Source organism: Apostichopus japonicus, chromosome 9 (genome assembly GCF_037975245.1).
Source record: "Apostichopus japonicus isolate 1M-3 chromosome 9, ASM3797524v1, whole genome shotgun sequence".
Lineage (NCBI taxonomy): Eukaryota > Metazoa > Echinodermata > Holothuroidea > Aspidochirotida > Stichopodidae > Apostichopus > Apostichopus japonicus.
In genome coordinates, this window is record NC_092569.1 from 5,142,795 (window position 1) to 5,162,039 (window position 19,245).

The 19,245-nt window shown below is 34.5% G+C and overlaps 2 long non-coding RNA genes across 4 annotated transcripts in view; one reads left to right on the top strand and one right to left on the bottom strand.

Moving 5' to 3' along the window:
- Nucleotides 1-19,245, bottom strand: part of LOC139974586 (uncharacterized) — an 88,581-nt gene that overhangs the window by 30,036 nt on the left and 39,300 nt on the right. The gene's annotated exons all lie outside the window — the stretch shown is intronic.
- Nucleotides 1-19,245, top strand: part of LOC139974580 (uncharacterized) — a 56,676-nt gene that overhangs the window by 28,020 nt on the left and 9,411 nt on the right. For all 3 annotated transcript variants that reach the window (XR_011795509.1, XR_011795508.1, XR_011795507.1), the window contains exon 4: nucleotides 3,534-3,706. This is a non-coding gene — a long non-coding RNA (uncharacterized lncRNA). The remainder of the gene's footprint in view (nucleotides 1-3,533; nucleotides 3,707-19,245) is intronic.

Sequence of the window (19,245 nt, forward strand, 5' to 3'; positions counted from 1 at the left end):
ACCATGGCTATATGCAAACTTTGAACTGTGGATGTATAGCATACATGTACTGTATAGGTAGTGAATTGTATATAAAGCTATATAGGAAACATTGCAGGGTATATATAGATGTCTACAGCAGATAGTGAATTTATGTAGGCTATATAGGAAATAATGATAGGTTCAATGCTGTGTTTGTCGAAACATGTAAAGAAACTATACATTATAGCTTCCATATTTAAGAATCCTCAAGATAATGAGTTTGTGTATGTGTGTTTAATTTGTGTAAGTGTGTTGTATTTATGATGTTTGTGTATGTTAAATATATATAGCACATTTTCTGATCATTACTCAGAAATGTTTAAACAGCTGAGAATAGGTCAAAATGGAGTTTGGCGAAATCAATGATTTATAACTGCATATTTCTGTCTCTCTTAATGTGTGTATAAGGATTAGTGAACATGTCAATGTGCGTGAGCTAAATAGAATCAAATTTAGTATTTTCATCAACTAAAAACTTCAAGATTTGTTCATATATATTAAACATACATATTATACAAAAAAAGAACAAAAAACAAACAAAAAAACAAATTATATGGTCGTTAAAAACCATGGATCTGACAGGATTGTTACAGGTTGTTTTTAGGCTTAACATTATTACAAAAGCAGTCTGGGTCACTCATTCTGAAATTTACCTTTACAATTCAGAACATTTAAAAAATGTGTTGAAAAATTCAATGTCAATGAATTAAAATGTATGTCGCCCGGGTGCTTAATGTACTGACACAGCCTTTAGTTTAATTAAATTTGTATTAAAACTAAGTTTGTATATAGTGACACTGAATGTGTGTACAGTACTAGGAAAACTTGTAACATGAAAACCTAGTAAAGAGAACTTTAAATGTTAACAGTAAATATTATGGCTTTTTTTTTAAGGCAGCAGTTTACAGTTTGTTGCTATTTTTCTGTAATGTTACCAATCATTTCCGAACATTAGTTAAACAAGAAATATCACACTTGATTATGGCATATATGACATCTTTCTAGTTGTTGGTTCTTAAATTTCTTTAATAATTGATAAAACTTTCAGTTCTATTTTTTTTTGTATAATATTTATCATATTGCAAAGCAATTATTGTTGTTTTTATATTTTGTTTATTTATATTTATTTTCTTTTGCTTTTTCTACATAATTTGAAAAGTAGATGAGTAATAAATGATTCAAACTTTCAGTTCCAGAGATTTTGTCAATTATAATCAAGTTTTGGTGTATGTAGTACTGGAAGAGTAAACCATTAAGTACCTCAATTAAATATTTATCTTTTCATATTGGAAATACAGTTGACAAAGGTACCAAAGAGAACATGCAAAAAAAAAAAGGTTTAATATGCCATACCTTAATCATACATCATTGTTGTGCTGCATGCAGCTATTTTAAGTAGTACTTATTGAAGAAAGTTGTGGAATGGCTTGAAGGAGATGCAGCATTGCCATGACATAATTATGAAAATCCAAGAAACATATCTTACTTTAGGAAATGAATTGATTTTAAGGCAGTTGTTTATCTTGGAACCATTTTAATAATATCCTGCCACACAAGACTCTTATTCTTTGACGTGACGTAAATGCTGTTTATTAACTGTTTTAATTTTGTGAACTAAATTTTATAGATATTGCACCTTTTTGGACGACATACTGTACACATCATACATGTTTGATAAATAGGTATATCTTTGTGAGGAAACACTTGGGTTTGCATAACTTATCAATGAAGAACAATTAACTTATTTTAGAAAGATAGTAACATAAACATTCGGTGATTTGGTATAAATCAAGCATACACATGAATGTTTGCTGTGCTGTTTGTTTAGGGTTGAACATTAATGGTTTTTCAGACACAAGAGGTTAATCTCTCTTGGAACTTTCAACAGTTGCTAATTGAGCAGCTGTTGCCTTATACAGAGGCGGTTGTTTAATTGTCAATATTTTTAACCAACTCAGTCTGTCTATCATTATGGATTTATGATGGATTTATAATTCATAGGCGAGAAATATGTGAAAGTCGAAATTTCATTAAACTTACTTCTCTTTTTCTTTTCATTGAATAATTGAGAAATCAAACTGTATAATATTAAGCACATATCCATATATGCAAGCTACTTTACTACAGTATTGCAGGTATTAACAAGACAATATTTAAAGTAAACTCACCCTATCAACTTATCTTTAACATGGTCAATATGAGCAGTAATAAACCCCAAATCTCAATAAACAGTCTTGTTTTTCCCCCTAAAAGGTACAATTTTAGACATAAAAACATGTTCAAACATTTTAGAAGAATGAATGTAAATAAAATTAAAATAAAAATAGAAAATAAAAACAAAGTTTGATTCTATAATCTACAGCAGGATCTTCCTTACCAGCAGACTAAAGCATTTTGTTGATTGCTCCGTGATTTTACCGTCAGGATCGAAACTCAGCTTCTGTTTTTTCATTTTTTGTTCCCTAAATAAGCTCTTTGATGTAGATTAGTAGTTTGTTAATACTTTGTGTTAACTTTGAATTTAAAGAACAGAGATAAACCATGTAAGCCTCACATTCTATGGATTATAATCTTAGGAAATGAACAGACATTTTTTTTGCTCTTCTCCATTGTTTATAGCTTCCCAGTCGGTTTTGTTATTTATGATTCATCTACTTTATTATCCAATTTAAATGGTAAAATAAATTTGTTTATAAAATTCCTGACTTTATCCTTTCACTACATTTTGTAAGATGTGGTTGAGTTATTCATTCAATAATAAACCACAATTGTGCAGTACTATCAAAAGTATGAAGGGGAAAAAAAAACTAGTTTGCTTTAGTTTTATATTCCAGTTCGTAAAACTTGTTTGGCTTCCAATGAATTCTGTCACCTTACTCCATCCATTGTCAAATCGACAGAAAATGCTGAAATCCTTCTGAAAATAAAACTCATAAATTTGAGTTATGAACAGTATCTGTTCCAAGCGGTTCTGAGCTTAGAATTGACAGATCTATTCAAGTAGATCCTTTCATGAAGTTTACAAACCTTCAAACAGAATGCGTACATATTAATTTGAACATCCAAGTGGCAAACACTCCGTAGAATATCTGGTAGTGTTGGTTTTGTTACCTTAGGATTCTACTACACAGAGTAGATTATGGTTGAACTTTTGTTGTTGTCTATCTTTTAACTCTTACCTAGATCCATGAGTTTGAAAAATCCCTGTTGATTTTATAACTACTGTGTCCCAGTGAAATATCAAATGGTCCACTTTCCGACTTAAAATGTTTAGATATTAAGTAAGATTAATCCTGTCCAAACATCCGACAGAATTGTCATCGATAAAGTGTCGTTTTTCGACGTTCACAGTACTCTACGATCGTGAGTACAGTCAGTCCATATCGTATGATCTCAGCGTACACCGATCGTCGTAATGAACCGTCCAGATGTTTTTTTTTTTGATAATTAGCTGATTAATCTATCCGTAAAGTAACGTGTTTTGTTTTATTAATCCCAATTCGTGTACACAGATGGATACGGAACACCTACAACGAGATATTATTCCAGGTTTCAGATCGACGACGAAGAAATCGTCGACAGGCGTGATGACGGGTGCGCAGTGTAATTTCTCAACTGACGTATAAAGGACATCCAGAGAATGTACAGGGATCGACACGTCAACTTATATTGAGATATTAATCATGTGAGTAAAGTATGAAATTGCAATAGTCACGTTTTAGGTCATTTCATTTGATTGAAATTTGTTTTTATACGATGTATATTATACAGTGTAGTAGTTATTAGATATCGAAAATTAATGATATGCATGCAGTTTGGCAGTACAATAAATTAGGTAGGACTCAATTTTGCAATTTAGAATTTTGACTTTGGCTTCTTTTTTTTATCGGGGGGGAGTGAGAGAGGGGAGGGAGAGGGGGGGTTGAGTCAATCGTCTAAATTTTGAATGATTTTTTACGTACACAGTTAACACTAAATTGGCTTGAGCTTTATTGTGCATGTATAGCAGAAGTGTTTAAAAAGAACTGCTGTAAGTTTTATGAAACTGAAAGAAAGTTAGAGACAGCAGTCAATCATCTGTAATGTGTTTTATGTTCTTCCTGTCCATAATGAATTATAAATACTGTGGACGTATTTCTGAATTTTTTCCTGTTAAACCTGTTAAAAAGAGAAAGGCATTATTAATGGGTTTGTGCTTTCACTAGATATCAAAAGTAATGATATGCATTCGGGTTGTATTGTTACGATGGTGGCTGGATAAGTAATTTGTCTGTAGTGTAACATTAAAAGACACTGTGGTCATTAGGATAAGCTATGTTTGGGGTTCATTGAGCCTTTGGCTGAATGTTCAGATTCTGAAATTTGTCATCGATATTGTAAAGTTTGATGGAATCTTTAGGGAAATCTTTTACAAAATTTGACTGTTCTGAAGTAGAATGAAGTGGTAGCTTTTGCCTCATTACCAACATAAAAGAAAACATTTTTGCTATTATGTCATATCTTTCAACGCCATGTTTGAAATACGGCAAGATATACACAAACTGTCTGGTATACTAAAGGAATGAAATCTTTCACAAGCCTAAGCACACATTCCCCATGAGTGCAGATAAGATACGTTGTTGGAACGGAATTGATGTGCTATCATATAAATTCATGTCTCAAATTATTATTTTTGTTATATTGAAAAGTTTTAAGATATATTGATTATTATTTAGTATTGCTACAAATTTCCCCAAATATTCACAAAAATCAAGTAAATGGTCACTTTACACGCATAAATTTAAAGAGGACACGTACCCAACCATCCATCACCTTTGCCTTTTCGACAGAGATCTTTGTGAAGAGCCATTTCCCTCATTTCTTTCTTTCTTCCCTCCATCCCTTGTCTACTAATCCCCTTACATCTATCCCTTTGTGTTCACCATGCTCATTAACCTGTCTGTATTATGTGCGTGTTTTTTGTCCCTTCTGTTACTGTTACTTGTCATTTAGCCTTTGAAGAAGATCCTGCTAGGATAGAAACGTCAGGCCAACTCACTTTTACACATTCCCTCAAACTACTCTAAAAAAAAAGTCTGGTTGCATTTGGGAGATATCCTACTAGTTATAAAAGTCATATGTAGGAGCTTTCATTTTGTAAACTAATCTGTGATGTCATAGTACCACTAGGAGCTTAAACCTTTCACTTTCCCTTTGTTGTAAGGCCTATTCTTTTCATATTTTCAAGGTAGAATGTTTATTAAACAGCATTGCCACAGAAACCATTGCCATCATTAGGTTCCGTTATAAGTGGTTCAGTAGTTTGGATTCAGCATTTGCAAAAGCCATTTCCATTACAAAAAATACACGTAATAAGTAAAGAGAAACATTAAAAAAATTGAAGTATATTTGGCTCAAGGAGGTCATTTTTTACCAAGTTTCTGCCTTGTGTGTGAATTGGAATATTAAGTCTGCATGTGATCTCTCTGAAATAACACTATATTTGTTTCTAAGTTGTTTGAGGAAGTTCTTGTTCATGACAGTTCCCTCTGTTACGTAGACCAGTAATGATGGTTCCAGGGTTGATGTCTCCTTTAAGCATTACATTACCATCCTCAAGACATTTTTCCTTTCTGAGACACTCCTCACTCCCCACTCCCCACTTCCCCCCTGACACTCCCCACTTCTGAGACACTCTGAGACACTCCAAGACACTCCTCCTTCCTTTCATTGATTATTTGAACATTGCGCAATATATTTGGGAATAACATACAGTAGGAAGTCAGTACCTCCACTAACGATTACTTTTGTAAAACATCTAGTATTTCCTTTGAATGTTAAAATCTTGGACGAATTCCAATGATCCTTTATTTGAAATCCTACCTTCACAACTCTACATACAGTACAGTTGTATTTTTAAAGTGCAAACAATTGTGTTCAGTAGACCTTGAACTCATCGGTTTGGGCCTGCCATTGTATATCAAGTGATAATTCTTTTGTTTCGTGCAAATCCATTAAAAGAATCCCTTATTTTTTTAGTTCAGTGTTCACTCATCCAAGTCTTGGTCGTATGCCTTCACGAGAAGAAAGCTAAAAGTTTTTATTGCTTCAGATATTATGATGGTACTGTAAAGTTACGATATAATGTTTAACGTTGAAGCGCATGTGGTACATTTTGGTTCTTACTATTCTGTACCAAAATTCCAAAGAAATGACATTGCATCAACTTAATCAGTCCAGTTTAATAGCCAGGAAAGGAAGAATAAACAAGTGCAGCATTTTGAAAACATGTATTTTTCATTGTGTTGTACAAAGGGAGGAAGGTTTGCCAAAAAAGGATTAGTACTAATTGTAGGTTACAAGTAAAATTCATTTGTTGAAAATAATCCAGATCTTTGGGTTTGTTTGACCAGGTTCAGTCTTCAGTACTTTGACACTGACTGAAGTTGGCCAGAAATTTGCAACAGAGCTTTCAAACGTCAAACATTATGTCTCCCGACGAAGGGCTATCATGGAAAATTATCACATTTTTGCTATAAAGAACTAAGAACAAATTTATCGTAACATCCCAAAGGAAATTTGTTTGCTTCATTCTCTTTTGAGATATATGTAATGCCATTGAAAACTCAGCTTATCTTTCAGTGTGTCAGAAAGCAGTACAGTCTTTGCCTGTCCTTGTCCGATCACTGTGTTTGTTTTCTATAATTTGTACACCTCAATACCTTATATTGAACCCGATCACAGTTAGCCTAAAGTTAACTGTCAATGAGTCCGAAGACTGTTCCGTTGAGTAGCTCAAGTCCGGCTCTCTGCATCTTTTACGATGAGAGCCCTCTATTTTGATTAACGTTCAGCGTTCTCCGAGTGACATCGTTTTCAATACGGTGGGTGGTGATAGCAATTGATTGTGTTACAAGTGCTAGCAGAATGACCGATTAGGGCTTGTTAATGGGCTGGTTTTGCAGTTCGATTGTTTTAGTGCGGTTGATTGATTAGTCTCGGGGCATGCAAAATGCTGCTTACATTAGACTGTGATGGAATATATATATCAGTTACAGTTAGATTGTATAGTGAGAGTGAAAATCATTATTTTGAAGAATCGTTTCCTCGTTGGTCGGTGATTATATTACAGTGTATACATTTTGCGTTTGTTTTTGCAAATGTGATACTCATGACCGTGATACTTGGGTCGTAAGGCTTACAATCGTTGTTCTGCGATAATGGATCATTTTAAATAAAATTGTTGAAATATAACAGGAACATCAATTTACACAAACTAATTTTATTACTAGTGACGACATTTACCCATTTAGTTTTATTTTTGAATAGAACTTGCAGCATGCAGGGACAGTCTTTGCCGATTCCATTGTTTAAATTTGATTCGTTGGAGAAATCGGGACTTTTCTTTTCTATATATATGTTCTGCATTTTTCATCAATTGTAAATCGTTAAGGCCTGTTGGAAGTTGCATTCATAAACAATTAAGTGCAAAAACGCTGCAGAAGCTTAGCCAAGTTTCTTTTTTAGAAATTTGTTTTGATTGGCGATATTTCCGAGCAGTTTTCCAATTGTTGGTGCGAAAAATATAAGACATGGGAAGGATTACGGTGTTGTTTTCTCCCATTTCCACGTATGCTCCTTCTTTAGCAGACATAGTTTGTTTCAATGTTAGAAAGTTGTAAATTTGTTTTGAAAAAATGTTTATGTTTTAATATTTATTGAAATAAACAATGATAATTAGAGCTTAAAATAAATTTGAAAAGTCAAAAGGCTATATTTACTGCTAATTTGTGTTCTTGAATACTTAAAATGCAGAGCAGATTGTAGTATCTTTGAACTAGAATACAAAACTGTATTGGGGTTTGATGGATGACTTCATCGTTAACAGGGTATGAGCTAATGTTATCCTTGTGGAATATCATGTAGGCTTTTGTAACTTTTTAACAAAATGGACTGATTTCAACGGTTGTTAGACCTAATTACTGTAAGGCATATCAGAACCGCCCCTTGTTAGTCCCCCAAATTTCTAGATATTGTTGCACTCAAGGAAAAGTGGAAACACTCTCACAAACTTATGTTATGAATAGATCGTTGTACTTATATACTAGGGATAAATTATGCTCCATTGCAAAAACAAAGCACCAACAGTAGCTGTACTTCATAGCTAGCATTCATGCAATAATAGAACGGAAACATAAAAAATGTATTCCTCGGCTACATCTGCTAAAATGTTGTGGATACCATGTTTGAATTGTGCTAACGCAAAATTGCTCACAAAAAATGCACCCATACAATAATACAACGACCTGCAACTTGTTTACAATCAACATACCACAGAGAAACTTTAATAGCAGAAATTGGAATCGGCTGCAACAATATGGGTCATTCTCACATGTCATATTCCACACACAAACTGTTGAAAAAGTTCAAATTGCAAATCTGCCAAGTAGTCATTTTGCAGAAAATGACATTGAACTAGATAGGAAGCTTGAATAACAAGTTAATATTTGACTTGATCAAGTCTCCCGTGGGTGGAATTATTTCCCAAAATGACTGGAAAATTAAGATGGAAGACATTGTGCTACTCACATCAAACCGTGTACTGGTCATGAAAAGTTGAAAACATGACAGAATTTTTTTTTCCTGAACAAAGTTGATTCACCACCATTCAAACGTTAATTCCACCATGGTTTATAAGAAGATGGGACAAATGCTCTAGGAGGTGTAACATGTTTACATTTTCAGAAAATTACCTCTTGTGACCTCAAATGATCTTCGAATTTATAACATATTTATATCGCATGCATGGAAACTTAACCCACACAAACCACTGATGAATTTTCAGCCAAATTGTATGAAAAATGATGAAATGGCAGTCATCCAAATGCTGCTGCAAAAAGTGATAGAATTTCGGCAGAATCCCAAAGACGGCTGTAGCTAAGCCGAAAGCTTTCAACTGAGCTAAAAAAAGGACTTAGTCTGATATACCTTATTCATAGATAATTAATAGTTCAATATAGAGAGTGATTCCTTGGCAGCCAGTACTACTACACTGGAAAGGATTACGTATCATTTTTAATGCTACCTCGATGGACCTTGTAAACACTGCAGATACAGAGAGGAGTTATACAATCTCTATGAAATAAATACAACAGCCTTTGGTAGGAGATAAAAACAGATATGCATTTTGTTAAATTATGCAGTATGTTTCAAGCCTAGATGATACAATCGCCAAGTCCACATTGTAAAATACAATTGGCTTTGGTGGCTACAAACTACAAAAGGCTCCATATGTTGGCAATCGTTTTCAAGGGAATCATGTTGAGTCTCAGTTCATCAGTACATCACAAATATTTCTCTCCACTTTAATAACAGATTAATAAATAGGAAGTTATGAAGTACACAGCATGTCAAGTAAGGAAGTACACAGCATGTCATATCAATGTTTCCATGTAAAATAGTTACATACACCTTGTACCAATTACAAGCAGTGTGCAGCAAGAAACAGCATTGACACATGACGTCATCTAGGGTCACCATGATCCACATAGCTTTCACACTTGTTATTTTGATCTCAAGCTCTGGATCTGATTTCCCTTTGCAAGTACGATTTAGATCTTTGAGTTAGATCCCGAATGCAAGAACTTCACACAATTAGGACCTTGATCTCTCCGAGAGGATGAGATCCAGAACCCTTACACTACTTATATGATTTGTAGCTCTATGTTGAACCCTGGTCTATGAGATATGTACCCTGAACGCTGGTCTCTGTACAGATATGTACCTGAACCCTGGTCCCTGTATAGACCTGAGTGTACCCTGAACCCTGGTCCCTGTATAGACATGGGTGTACCCTGAACTTTGGTCTCTGTATAGACCTGGGTGTACCCTGGTCCCTGTATAGACCTGGATATACCCAGAACCCTGGTCCTTGTATAGACCTGGGTGTACCCTGAACCCTGGTCCCTGTATAGACCTCAGTGTACCCTGGTCCCTGTATAGACCTGGGTGTATCCTGAACCCTGGTCCTGTATAGACCTGGGCATACCATGAGCCCTGGTCCCTGTTTAGACCTGGGTATACCCAGAACCCTGGTCCTTGTATAGACCTGGGTGTACCCTGAACCCTGGTCCCTGTATAGACCTCAGTGTACCCTGGTCCTTGTATAGACCTGGGTGTACCCTGAACCCTGGTCCCTGTATAGACCTCAGTGTACCCTGGTCCGTGTATAGACCTGGGCATACCATGAGCCCAGGTCTCTGATTTACCAATAAAGTTTTGTGTTGCATCGGAGGAACTAAACCTTATGGTATGTTTGTTAGACTTAGTAGTTCACCCGCTTAAAAGGTATGCTGTATTGGCATCAAATATGCTAGATATTCAAATATGGTCACCTTTAATCAAAATTCTTCAACTGTTTTTATTACAGCCTTTGAGGAAATTGTCCTCACTGGGACATTCAGTCATCTTGTGTGTTCCTTAAAAATGTCTGAGAAAACTTTGGAGAGTAAAGACCTCCAAGAAAGTACTTTTTGAAAACTTCTAGCAATGATAGTGTGCTATAATTTGGGGCCTATACTGGCTACCTTTAAGTGATGATTGAATTGTCGTATAGAAATGCACCTGGACAACTGTCTCCAAAGTAGCAAAAATTAATTTTGGGCTGAAAGTCATCCTTTAATCATCAAATTTTAACTTTGAATTTTGTGAAGAGGAAAATCCTCCAGGAAAACAGTTTTGGAAATAAATAGCAACAGTTTTCGTTCAATTATTGATGACATTTTTCATGATTTGCAAGTCAGGCTTGCTATTGTGACATAACTGAAACAATTGACTAAATTTTTGTGTTGTTTTCAGTAATACTAATTTTTTCTACCACCAACAGTAATTTCTAGAGGATTGCTCATTAATATTTCAGTAGACCCCCCATCCCCCTATAGACACATGGATTAAAGGATCTATTACATTTACACGTCACCATGGAGATCAAGTTTCATACTGATGTAAACACTTTATCTCTAGGCCCTACAGCTGCCACTAATCCTTGTTTATGAGTAATCATCTCATATTGTTGATTTATCTGCATCTACTGATGAGAAAGCAATTTCTTTCTTTTTTAACCCTAAGTTAATTCCTATTTCACCTTATAAAACTAGTTCCATTCGAAAATTGTACTCAAAAGCAAAAAAATATTTTCGAAACCTTAAATTAAATTCTGTTCTCTCTGGTGAAACACCAAAAAAGGTGCGTTAAAATCAGTGAAAGGCCCCATAGGGCATTTTGCAATTAAGCTATAATTCTTTTGAATAGAGACTGAATTTTTAGCTAAAATGGCTTTGGCCTACCTCATATTAGATTTGGCTGACTCGTTTCTCTAATTTTGTTTCCCAAAATGAGTACATGTTTTCACCCACTTTACGGCAAATAAGTGGAAGAAACTTGTCTGTGATATTTTTTGAGTGGTCGATGATCGTTTACTGCCACGGTGATTCATAACGCGCATGTTTAACTTTTAGGTGTATGTGTGGTATAGTCACAGTGAGTTTTCCCCCCCCTGTCTGTCTACACAAATAGGGAAGTGAAAAAAAAACACTGTGATGAGTGTGTGTGTCCAGTACATTGGTATTAAAAGTGGAATGAGTAAGAATTAGTCTCCATCTTTGCCAGACTTGCATTAATTTGATTAAATATCAGGTCTAGTTTTTTTAAGTTATCATTTCTTTTTATCGGTATTGTGGTTTTTGTGACTAGTTTGAATTACTCATACACCCATCCACTACGCAGACACCCTTTTTCTTCATATTTCGTCACAGTTTCTATTTCTTGTTCAAATGAATGAATATATATGGCTTCTTTCTTTTTTTTTAGGTTAGATATTATACATTATTTGGGCATTTTGAGAAGAAATATTGTGATGTGCATGAATTTCGAATTTAAACAGGAAATACATCCATTTGCACATCTACAGTAGCTTATTGATATATCAGTGTCAGATATGTCACACAATACTGTACATTGTGGTATCACACAAATCTGCTATCTGACAGGTTCTTCAAATGATCTTTTTTACTTAAATCCTAATTCCTGGATGGTGTTGAGTAGAAAATGATGATTTGGACATTAAATTATCTACCCTATATCATCAACCATTAAATTAACTACCATGTCCAGGTTTAAACTTACCCCTTAAATTTTCCCAGGGTTTTCAAAGTAGTGCGACTCCCTAGTTAAACATGTACTGTGGATTATATCAGCTCCTCATCATTACAGAAGTAACAGAACAAGTAGTACCAAAACGTGACTTTTATTCTCTCAAATGATCTCATTTGTCTACATTTCTTTACAAATTTTTGAAGAACAAATGGTGTTGGCAAAATCATCATGTAATGATGCTGTTTAAATATGAACCAGAGCAATTGTAATTTATCAAGAAATTATAATCTTTAACATAAGATCCATCTGTAAATGTATTGAATGAAATAGGAAGAAGAAGAAGTTTTCTTTAGGTTTCTGGTAAAATAAAAATTCCATGATACTTTCAAAATAACTACGATTGAAAGTCGATAAATTTTGTCATATTGAAGAAAAGGAAACAGGTATGATGATAATGATGCATAAATATTGCATAATATAAGCTTTTTTGTTTCTCATTCAAAAGTTGCAATGAGTGTTAATTTAGCTTCATAAAATTCAGAATTAGTGAAAATAACAGAGTGAAGAATAATAGATCAAAAGAACATTTCTCTCTGTTGGCAATTTTGACATCACACCTGTTTACATGATATGCTTATAAACTGTGACAATGTCAAATTTTCAACCTATCTGTACGTAAAATATGTTGCATAGGGATAAATGTAAATTACAACAGGATACTTACTGTAGAATGTGTTTCTCTTTCATCAACTATAAAAATCCCTTGACTGGTCTTCTAAGCATTCATGTCTCACCCATCATAATATTATTAAATGAGTAATTACAGAGATTTATTACTAGTTTGAAAGAGGGGGAGGGGATAAAGAGGGGGGGAGGGGATAAAGAGGGGGAGGGATTGGTTAAATCAAATTTGATGTCATAACATAAAGACATTTTGTTGCCTTTTATCAAATTCCTTATTACTATACTAGTGAGGGGGATAGGTATAGGTTCATAGTTTTCAGTCGATAAAGGTTTAATGGCCCTCTATGCATTCCATATTAAACACGAACTTACCGATCCCTCACTCTACAATTGTTTTTGATACTGTTGTGTAGTTTAATAATCACACAAACATGGCAATGTACTTTCCCACAAATTTTTTGCTCCATTTGCAGAGATCAGTGAACGAAAAATTGAAACCTATACAAAGGTGTCTTGTGTCTTGTTTTTGGTCGAGACGAAACAGTGCGTCTGATTAATGTCTTCCTCTCGAGCAAGACAATACAAAGAATGGGACGCCTTGGTTTTGGTTGAAGTTTTACTTAAATGTTTTCTTTATATTATATAAATTATATTCAGTCTCTTCCTGAAAAATTAAAAATTGTCAATTTCAGAAATAATCCATATCTTTTGAATACTAACCCTTCTTATCACATTTGGTGATATTAACATCAAAATGTTATAATCCCACCATACTACAACTCATCATCTTCGGGAAATGGAAGATCTCATAATTCCACAGGGCTCAAACTGTTCTGCAAAGTATACGCAAATAAATTGCCCCAAAACTTAGACAAAGCAGATTTTGGAGACAGAGTAATAGATTTTTTAATTCTTTGTGAGAAACAAATGAAAGTTTGTGATCCTACAAATTGCCGCAATTAAAGGTACCAGTAAAATAAAGAGATCTGGGGTGCATAAGCGCAGCTGAAGGATTAAAAGTGTCATTTCTGTGACCTGTATCAATTTGTCAGACTTGGCAAAGCCTGGAAAATTGACCTGGCAATTAACAATTATATTCATTTATTATCCTGCTCATCATATAAAGAAGGTATGGGTTTGTAAAAATGCATGTGTGTGTGCATGTTGGTGTGTTCACATCAATCATGTGTGTGTTTTCCCTTGGCTTGTAAAAACAATATATTAATCACATTGTACGTATATATGGTGGTGGTTGAACGTCATACTTGGTACTGTATGTGGATCCACAGGATTGTTGTTGTTGAGGACTTTCCAAGTTCACGTGAGCTCCCACATATCAGGTGAGCATATTGTTCTCGTATATACCAATGGTGCATCTACTATCACTCAGGTGTGGCATCTCTCTTACTGGAGTCCGGCCCCCACCGGTTGTAACTTAGACAAACTGTTATAATACCAACCAAACCTGGCTGCCTTTAGTTTTATCTATAGACTGACATGTTGACGTATGCCACTCCAAGCTATTATTGGGCTGTTTTGTCTGCCAGTCTTAAGTGACTAACAATTACTGTTCCTCCGAAAACAGATTCAGGGTACTTCCCGAAAATGAAGTGCAATTAGAAAGCAAAGACACCGTGATGATTCAGCAGCTATGGTAACACACATGCATGTATCAAACTTGTCATTTTAACCAGACGTAACTTTGAGTTAATGACTCTGATCTGATTGAGAACCCTGGCCTCACTCCGTCTGGTGAGTCAGGTTCTGTCATGGCCGCCGCGATGCCTGTCTCTTCAAATCACACAATTTACTCCTGGTATGAAGACGTCAGTAAGCTAGATGTTCGATTCCGTGACAACAAAACGTGTTTTAATTGGGGTAGTCGCTGTGTAAAGTTATCTGGTCGTATATCTGCTTTCAGACGAGGGTATCACAGAAGAGGAAACTTAAAGCAGTGTTATATTATATATTATATATTATAAGTACTATATATACATGAATAATGAGTGCTGATATCATAAAAGGTAGCAAAAATTCCGATCATGTCTTCCATCTTTCTCTATTTTCCCAGTCTAGTTTTGATGATTTTAACTTATTTTGTCTAAATTTTAGTCAGCACTTTTGCAAAATGTTTGCCTAAATTGGTCTAATGATATTGTAAAGACTATATATATTAGATTGAAGCTATCTGTTTTATTTTAAACTGTTATTCTTAAAGCTGAGTCCAACCCTGATACACTGTTTTAAGTTTGGTGTAATTGATTAATTTTGTTGATATCATTGTTCTGGCAACAGCAGAGTGAGTGACGTCATTGTGGCAAGTAAATTTTGTGTTTGCTATTAATTGTTAATGGGTTCATAATCCAAACAGGAAGATCGCTTCTATGGAAAATAAGTTCATTTTCTTAAGAATTTGGAGTTAATTAGATTGAAGGCTGTTAAGCAAGCTAGGGTTTTTGTTGAGTGTTGAAATTAACGGGTGAATAATTAAAGAAATTATATGATATCAACTGGCGGAGCTATTGGGGTTGATTTCAGTAAATGTTCAATATTATTCGCCACAAAAATCCCATTACAATGCAATTCATAAACTTTGAGGAAAAGTTAGAAACATTCATTGGAAATTTCCATTTTGGGTTTTTGCATTTAAGTTACTATTATTATTGTTACTATTATGTATGAAAAATAGTACCATTTTGATACCAAACTTCCAAAGCAATATATCGTTCATAAGAATGAAAATAGCCATTTCAGTACAAGAAAAATCCAGTTACAAATTTCTTTCAGCGTGCATTGAATGCTGGTATATTGCTCAAGTGTCAGGGCAAAAAAGAATTGTTGAATAAAATTAAAAGTTTGTTTATACTTGCTAATTAACATTCACTTTTGGAAAAGAGCAAATAGATTCATGGCCTTAGAATGGAATTTTGAACCAGTGACCTGTGGGTTACAAGCTTGCCCAGACTGGTTTTAACCAAGCTATCCATCTTGTAGTTGGTGGCGATCGTGTTACCTATTTCTTTGCTGGGGACGCAATGCAGTCAGAATCCGCAATTTTTCGCTCAGTTTCCATTGTTCACATGCACATGTAATATTCGCAAATGATTTACGTTATTTTGAGCAATATAAGGGCTGTCCAATTTTTTTTTCTTTTCCAAGTTTTAGCTTATATTAGTTAGGACTGCTTCAAACCAGTATGGAACACTCGGTAGTTAAATGTTCATTATATGTGAAAGAAACGTTGGAAAAAAAACTGTACATGGACCATTAGGGGTACCATTCTGAGAAAGACTGGACAGGATTGGTAGTTTGATAGAAGTGATCTACAAAATACAGAAAGCTCCTTTAAAATTTATCCACATGACAGCAATACTGATTTACATCAAGCTTCACTACTGTATCTGTCCATTCACAACCTTACCACCCTTTATACAATACTTACTCTACACCATCTGATGTGACCTAGTAACACAGTCCTGCCCTAATGATTTGCATCCAGCATACCCGTTATCTCCAGGGTCAGCAACTTTTCTTCGAAATGACCAGTACCAAATTAAATACTAGAGACCGCCTTAAAAATCTTTCTCTTTTTAATGTACCCTAAACAGTATTGCTACTTAAAGTGGGGCCCACAGCTAGTTGGACACTTAAGAAAGAGATACTTAGCAGATCTCAAACACTCGAACCTCCCTCTGAGGTACGTCTCTTCCTTTACTTTAGTATTTTTTCTCCCTTTCTCTTTTGGCCCTTTTCCGCTATTGTGTGATTTATCAGCTGTCTGTGTATTTCTTTAATTGTACTATAGTGCTAAGTTGTCATCTGCTTCAGGCAAATGAATGAGAAATAAGGCTTAAATATGCAAGTAGGGATTTTATCTACCGGTTGATCAATATATTGCTGATATGTGTACAAGAAACAGCGTAAGGATATGTAGTTTAGTTTACTTTGAACGATGGCAAAAAGTACGGTTACGAAGTTTGGAGTCTGTTAAATAACTGCTGTGAATTGTGGGTCACTGACTCAGGAGGATGGTCGGTGTATGTCTTCATTTTCGTATACCTGGAATTTTTTTTAGCCGATCAACAGCTTTATTCTAGCACGAAATGGCTCTAATATTTGGTAATTTGAAGCAGATCCGCTCTGTTACCTGAAGGCATATCAATTTGAAATGCAAATTATGAATGCTTGAAACTGTGTAAAGTCATGATCGTAGCTCGGTGTACTTAGAAACAAAAATTGGTTATCGTTGATAACTCGCATGATCATGATGTTAAAGTTTCAGCGTATTTACTTTGCAAGAGAAACCTTATAACGCCAAATGCTTTCAATCATTAAATTGTTTGTATTTACCATGTGATGTATAGAGTGTGCCAGGGAGGATTGGACAACAAATGTTGTATTTTGGGGTAATTTTGACTATGAATAATACATAATTTAAGACGCTTGAGATGTCTGAGATATATGCTCTCAATTATTCAATTTTCTGTAATTGCCAATGTGATGTAGAAAGTTTGGGAGGTTTTGACAACATTATATTTTTGGCATTTTCCCAATAAATGATGCATAATTTTAAGGTATGTACTTAAGGCAGCATAGTACAGCTGTGTTTGGATCAGATTCATGACTATACATGAAGTTAAATTAGGCAAAATATGGAACATGGAAGAAAAAAAAAAATTTTGATTCCCAGTGATGTTAATATCACAAAATAAATGACAAGAAGGGACTTAATTCTGATGAGACTGTAAAGTACTTTAACCCTGTTTTCTGCAATGTTAAATCATGCAAGATCAGAAATAGTAGAGCGGTTGGTTGCCTCGATCTGCATAATTAGGTTTTTTTATATTTCACTATCGACGCAATTTAGCTTCTAAACCGGAAACTTTGTTTGTCAAGACAGATACTGCAGATAGAATGAGAAAGTGTTTGACTTTACAATGAAAAGTAAGAAGGAGAGGGGAAAATAAGAGAAACCAGACCTAGTCTAGACTTACCATACCTTCATACTAGCAGATGTCCCTGGCCTATAGTCCACTTTGAATATTGGTCAGGGCTTGTAGATGTTATTGTCTGCGAGTGTTTGGACTAAATTAGCAGCCACATTACATTGCACGTTCTGGACAAGAGACCTGCAACACAGGTGAATATTATGGGATGTGAAACAACGTTGTGAAATCAAATTAGCTGTAATTGATCATGTAGAAGTTCTTATATATCCTTCATATTTTAACAGATTAGATTATGGATCATCAAGATCAAATGAAAGTAGAAAGACAACACTGTTCTTTCTTAAAACTTCATTTTGTAAATTTGCCATATATGTATATTACTGACCAGTGGTACCATGCATACTCAGTTTTGAAAAGGAGAGACATATGCAAATACCTAAAAACATATTCTGCGACGTTAGTTCTCCAAACTAGCGCCAGGCATGATCAAATAAGGCCAAAAGTGTTACAAATAATGCAACATGGTACATTCAATTTGTGGGACACAAACTTTTGGCTGTCGTCATAATTAATATTTTTTTCTTGTTTCCTTTTATATTAGGTATTCTTCCTGTTAACATATTTTATGACTCCTGGAATTATATTCATTCTGGAATGATTAAAGAAATGAAACAAATAAATAAATACCTCCCTAACTAATAAGCAACGGTTAATTACACAGAGATTTATTTTGAGAAAGCCAGTTTTGTTCAGTAATAATTTACATGGAATGGTCGGAATGACATATAAAGTTACAACGCAACGCAAAGTGTAGTTTTCAAAAGTTAACAGATCTTGAGGTTTTCCTAAGCAGAAACAATTTATTGAAGCTTAATAGACTCTGCAATGCCTATTACTATAACCTTATGTCTTATTGGACATGAAGGAAAGTATGTACAGTTTGTAGAAGGGATAACTGGGGGGAAAAAAACCTTTCTTTAAAATCTATCCTATTTCAAGCTGTCTACTTTGGCAGATTTTTTAGGGAATAAGTTTAGAATCTCCAGGATAATACGTTTTGGAAATAAACATTTCAGCAGTTAAGTATATAATGTTTCATTGTTTGACTATTGTACTACATGTGAGCTTTAACACTCTTACAAGAAAAGGTAATATAATTATTTTAATATTTTATTTTGATAACGTTACAAGAGGTACCCAAAAGATCTGCATTCACATTCCCAAAGGCCAGTGACAAATTGAGATTTTCAAGGCTCTGTCATAATGTCTTGAGCTCGATCGATGCAAGTATGTATGTACATTTAGAGTTAATGAATAAGAAGTTGGGATGACGTTAGCTGATAAAGAAAACTGACTTTATTTGTACATATATACTGCAGTTACAGTTATTTGATTTTTTGCCTGTTAAAATCTGTTTACTATAAAGTCAACTTGCAAAGTTCTCTGATTAATCACTGGG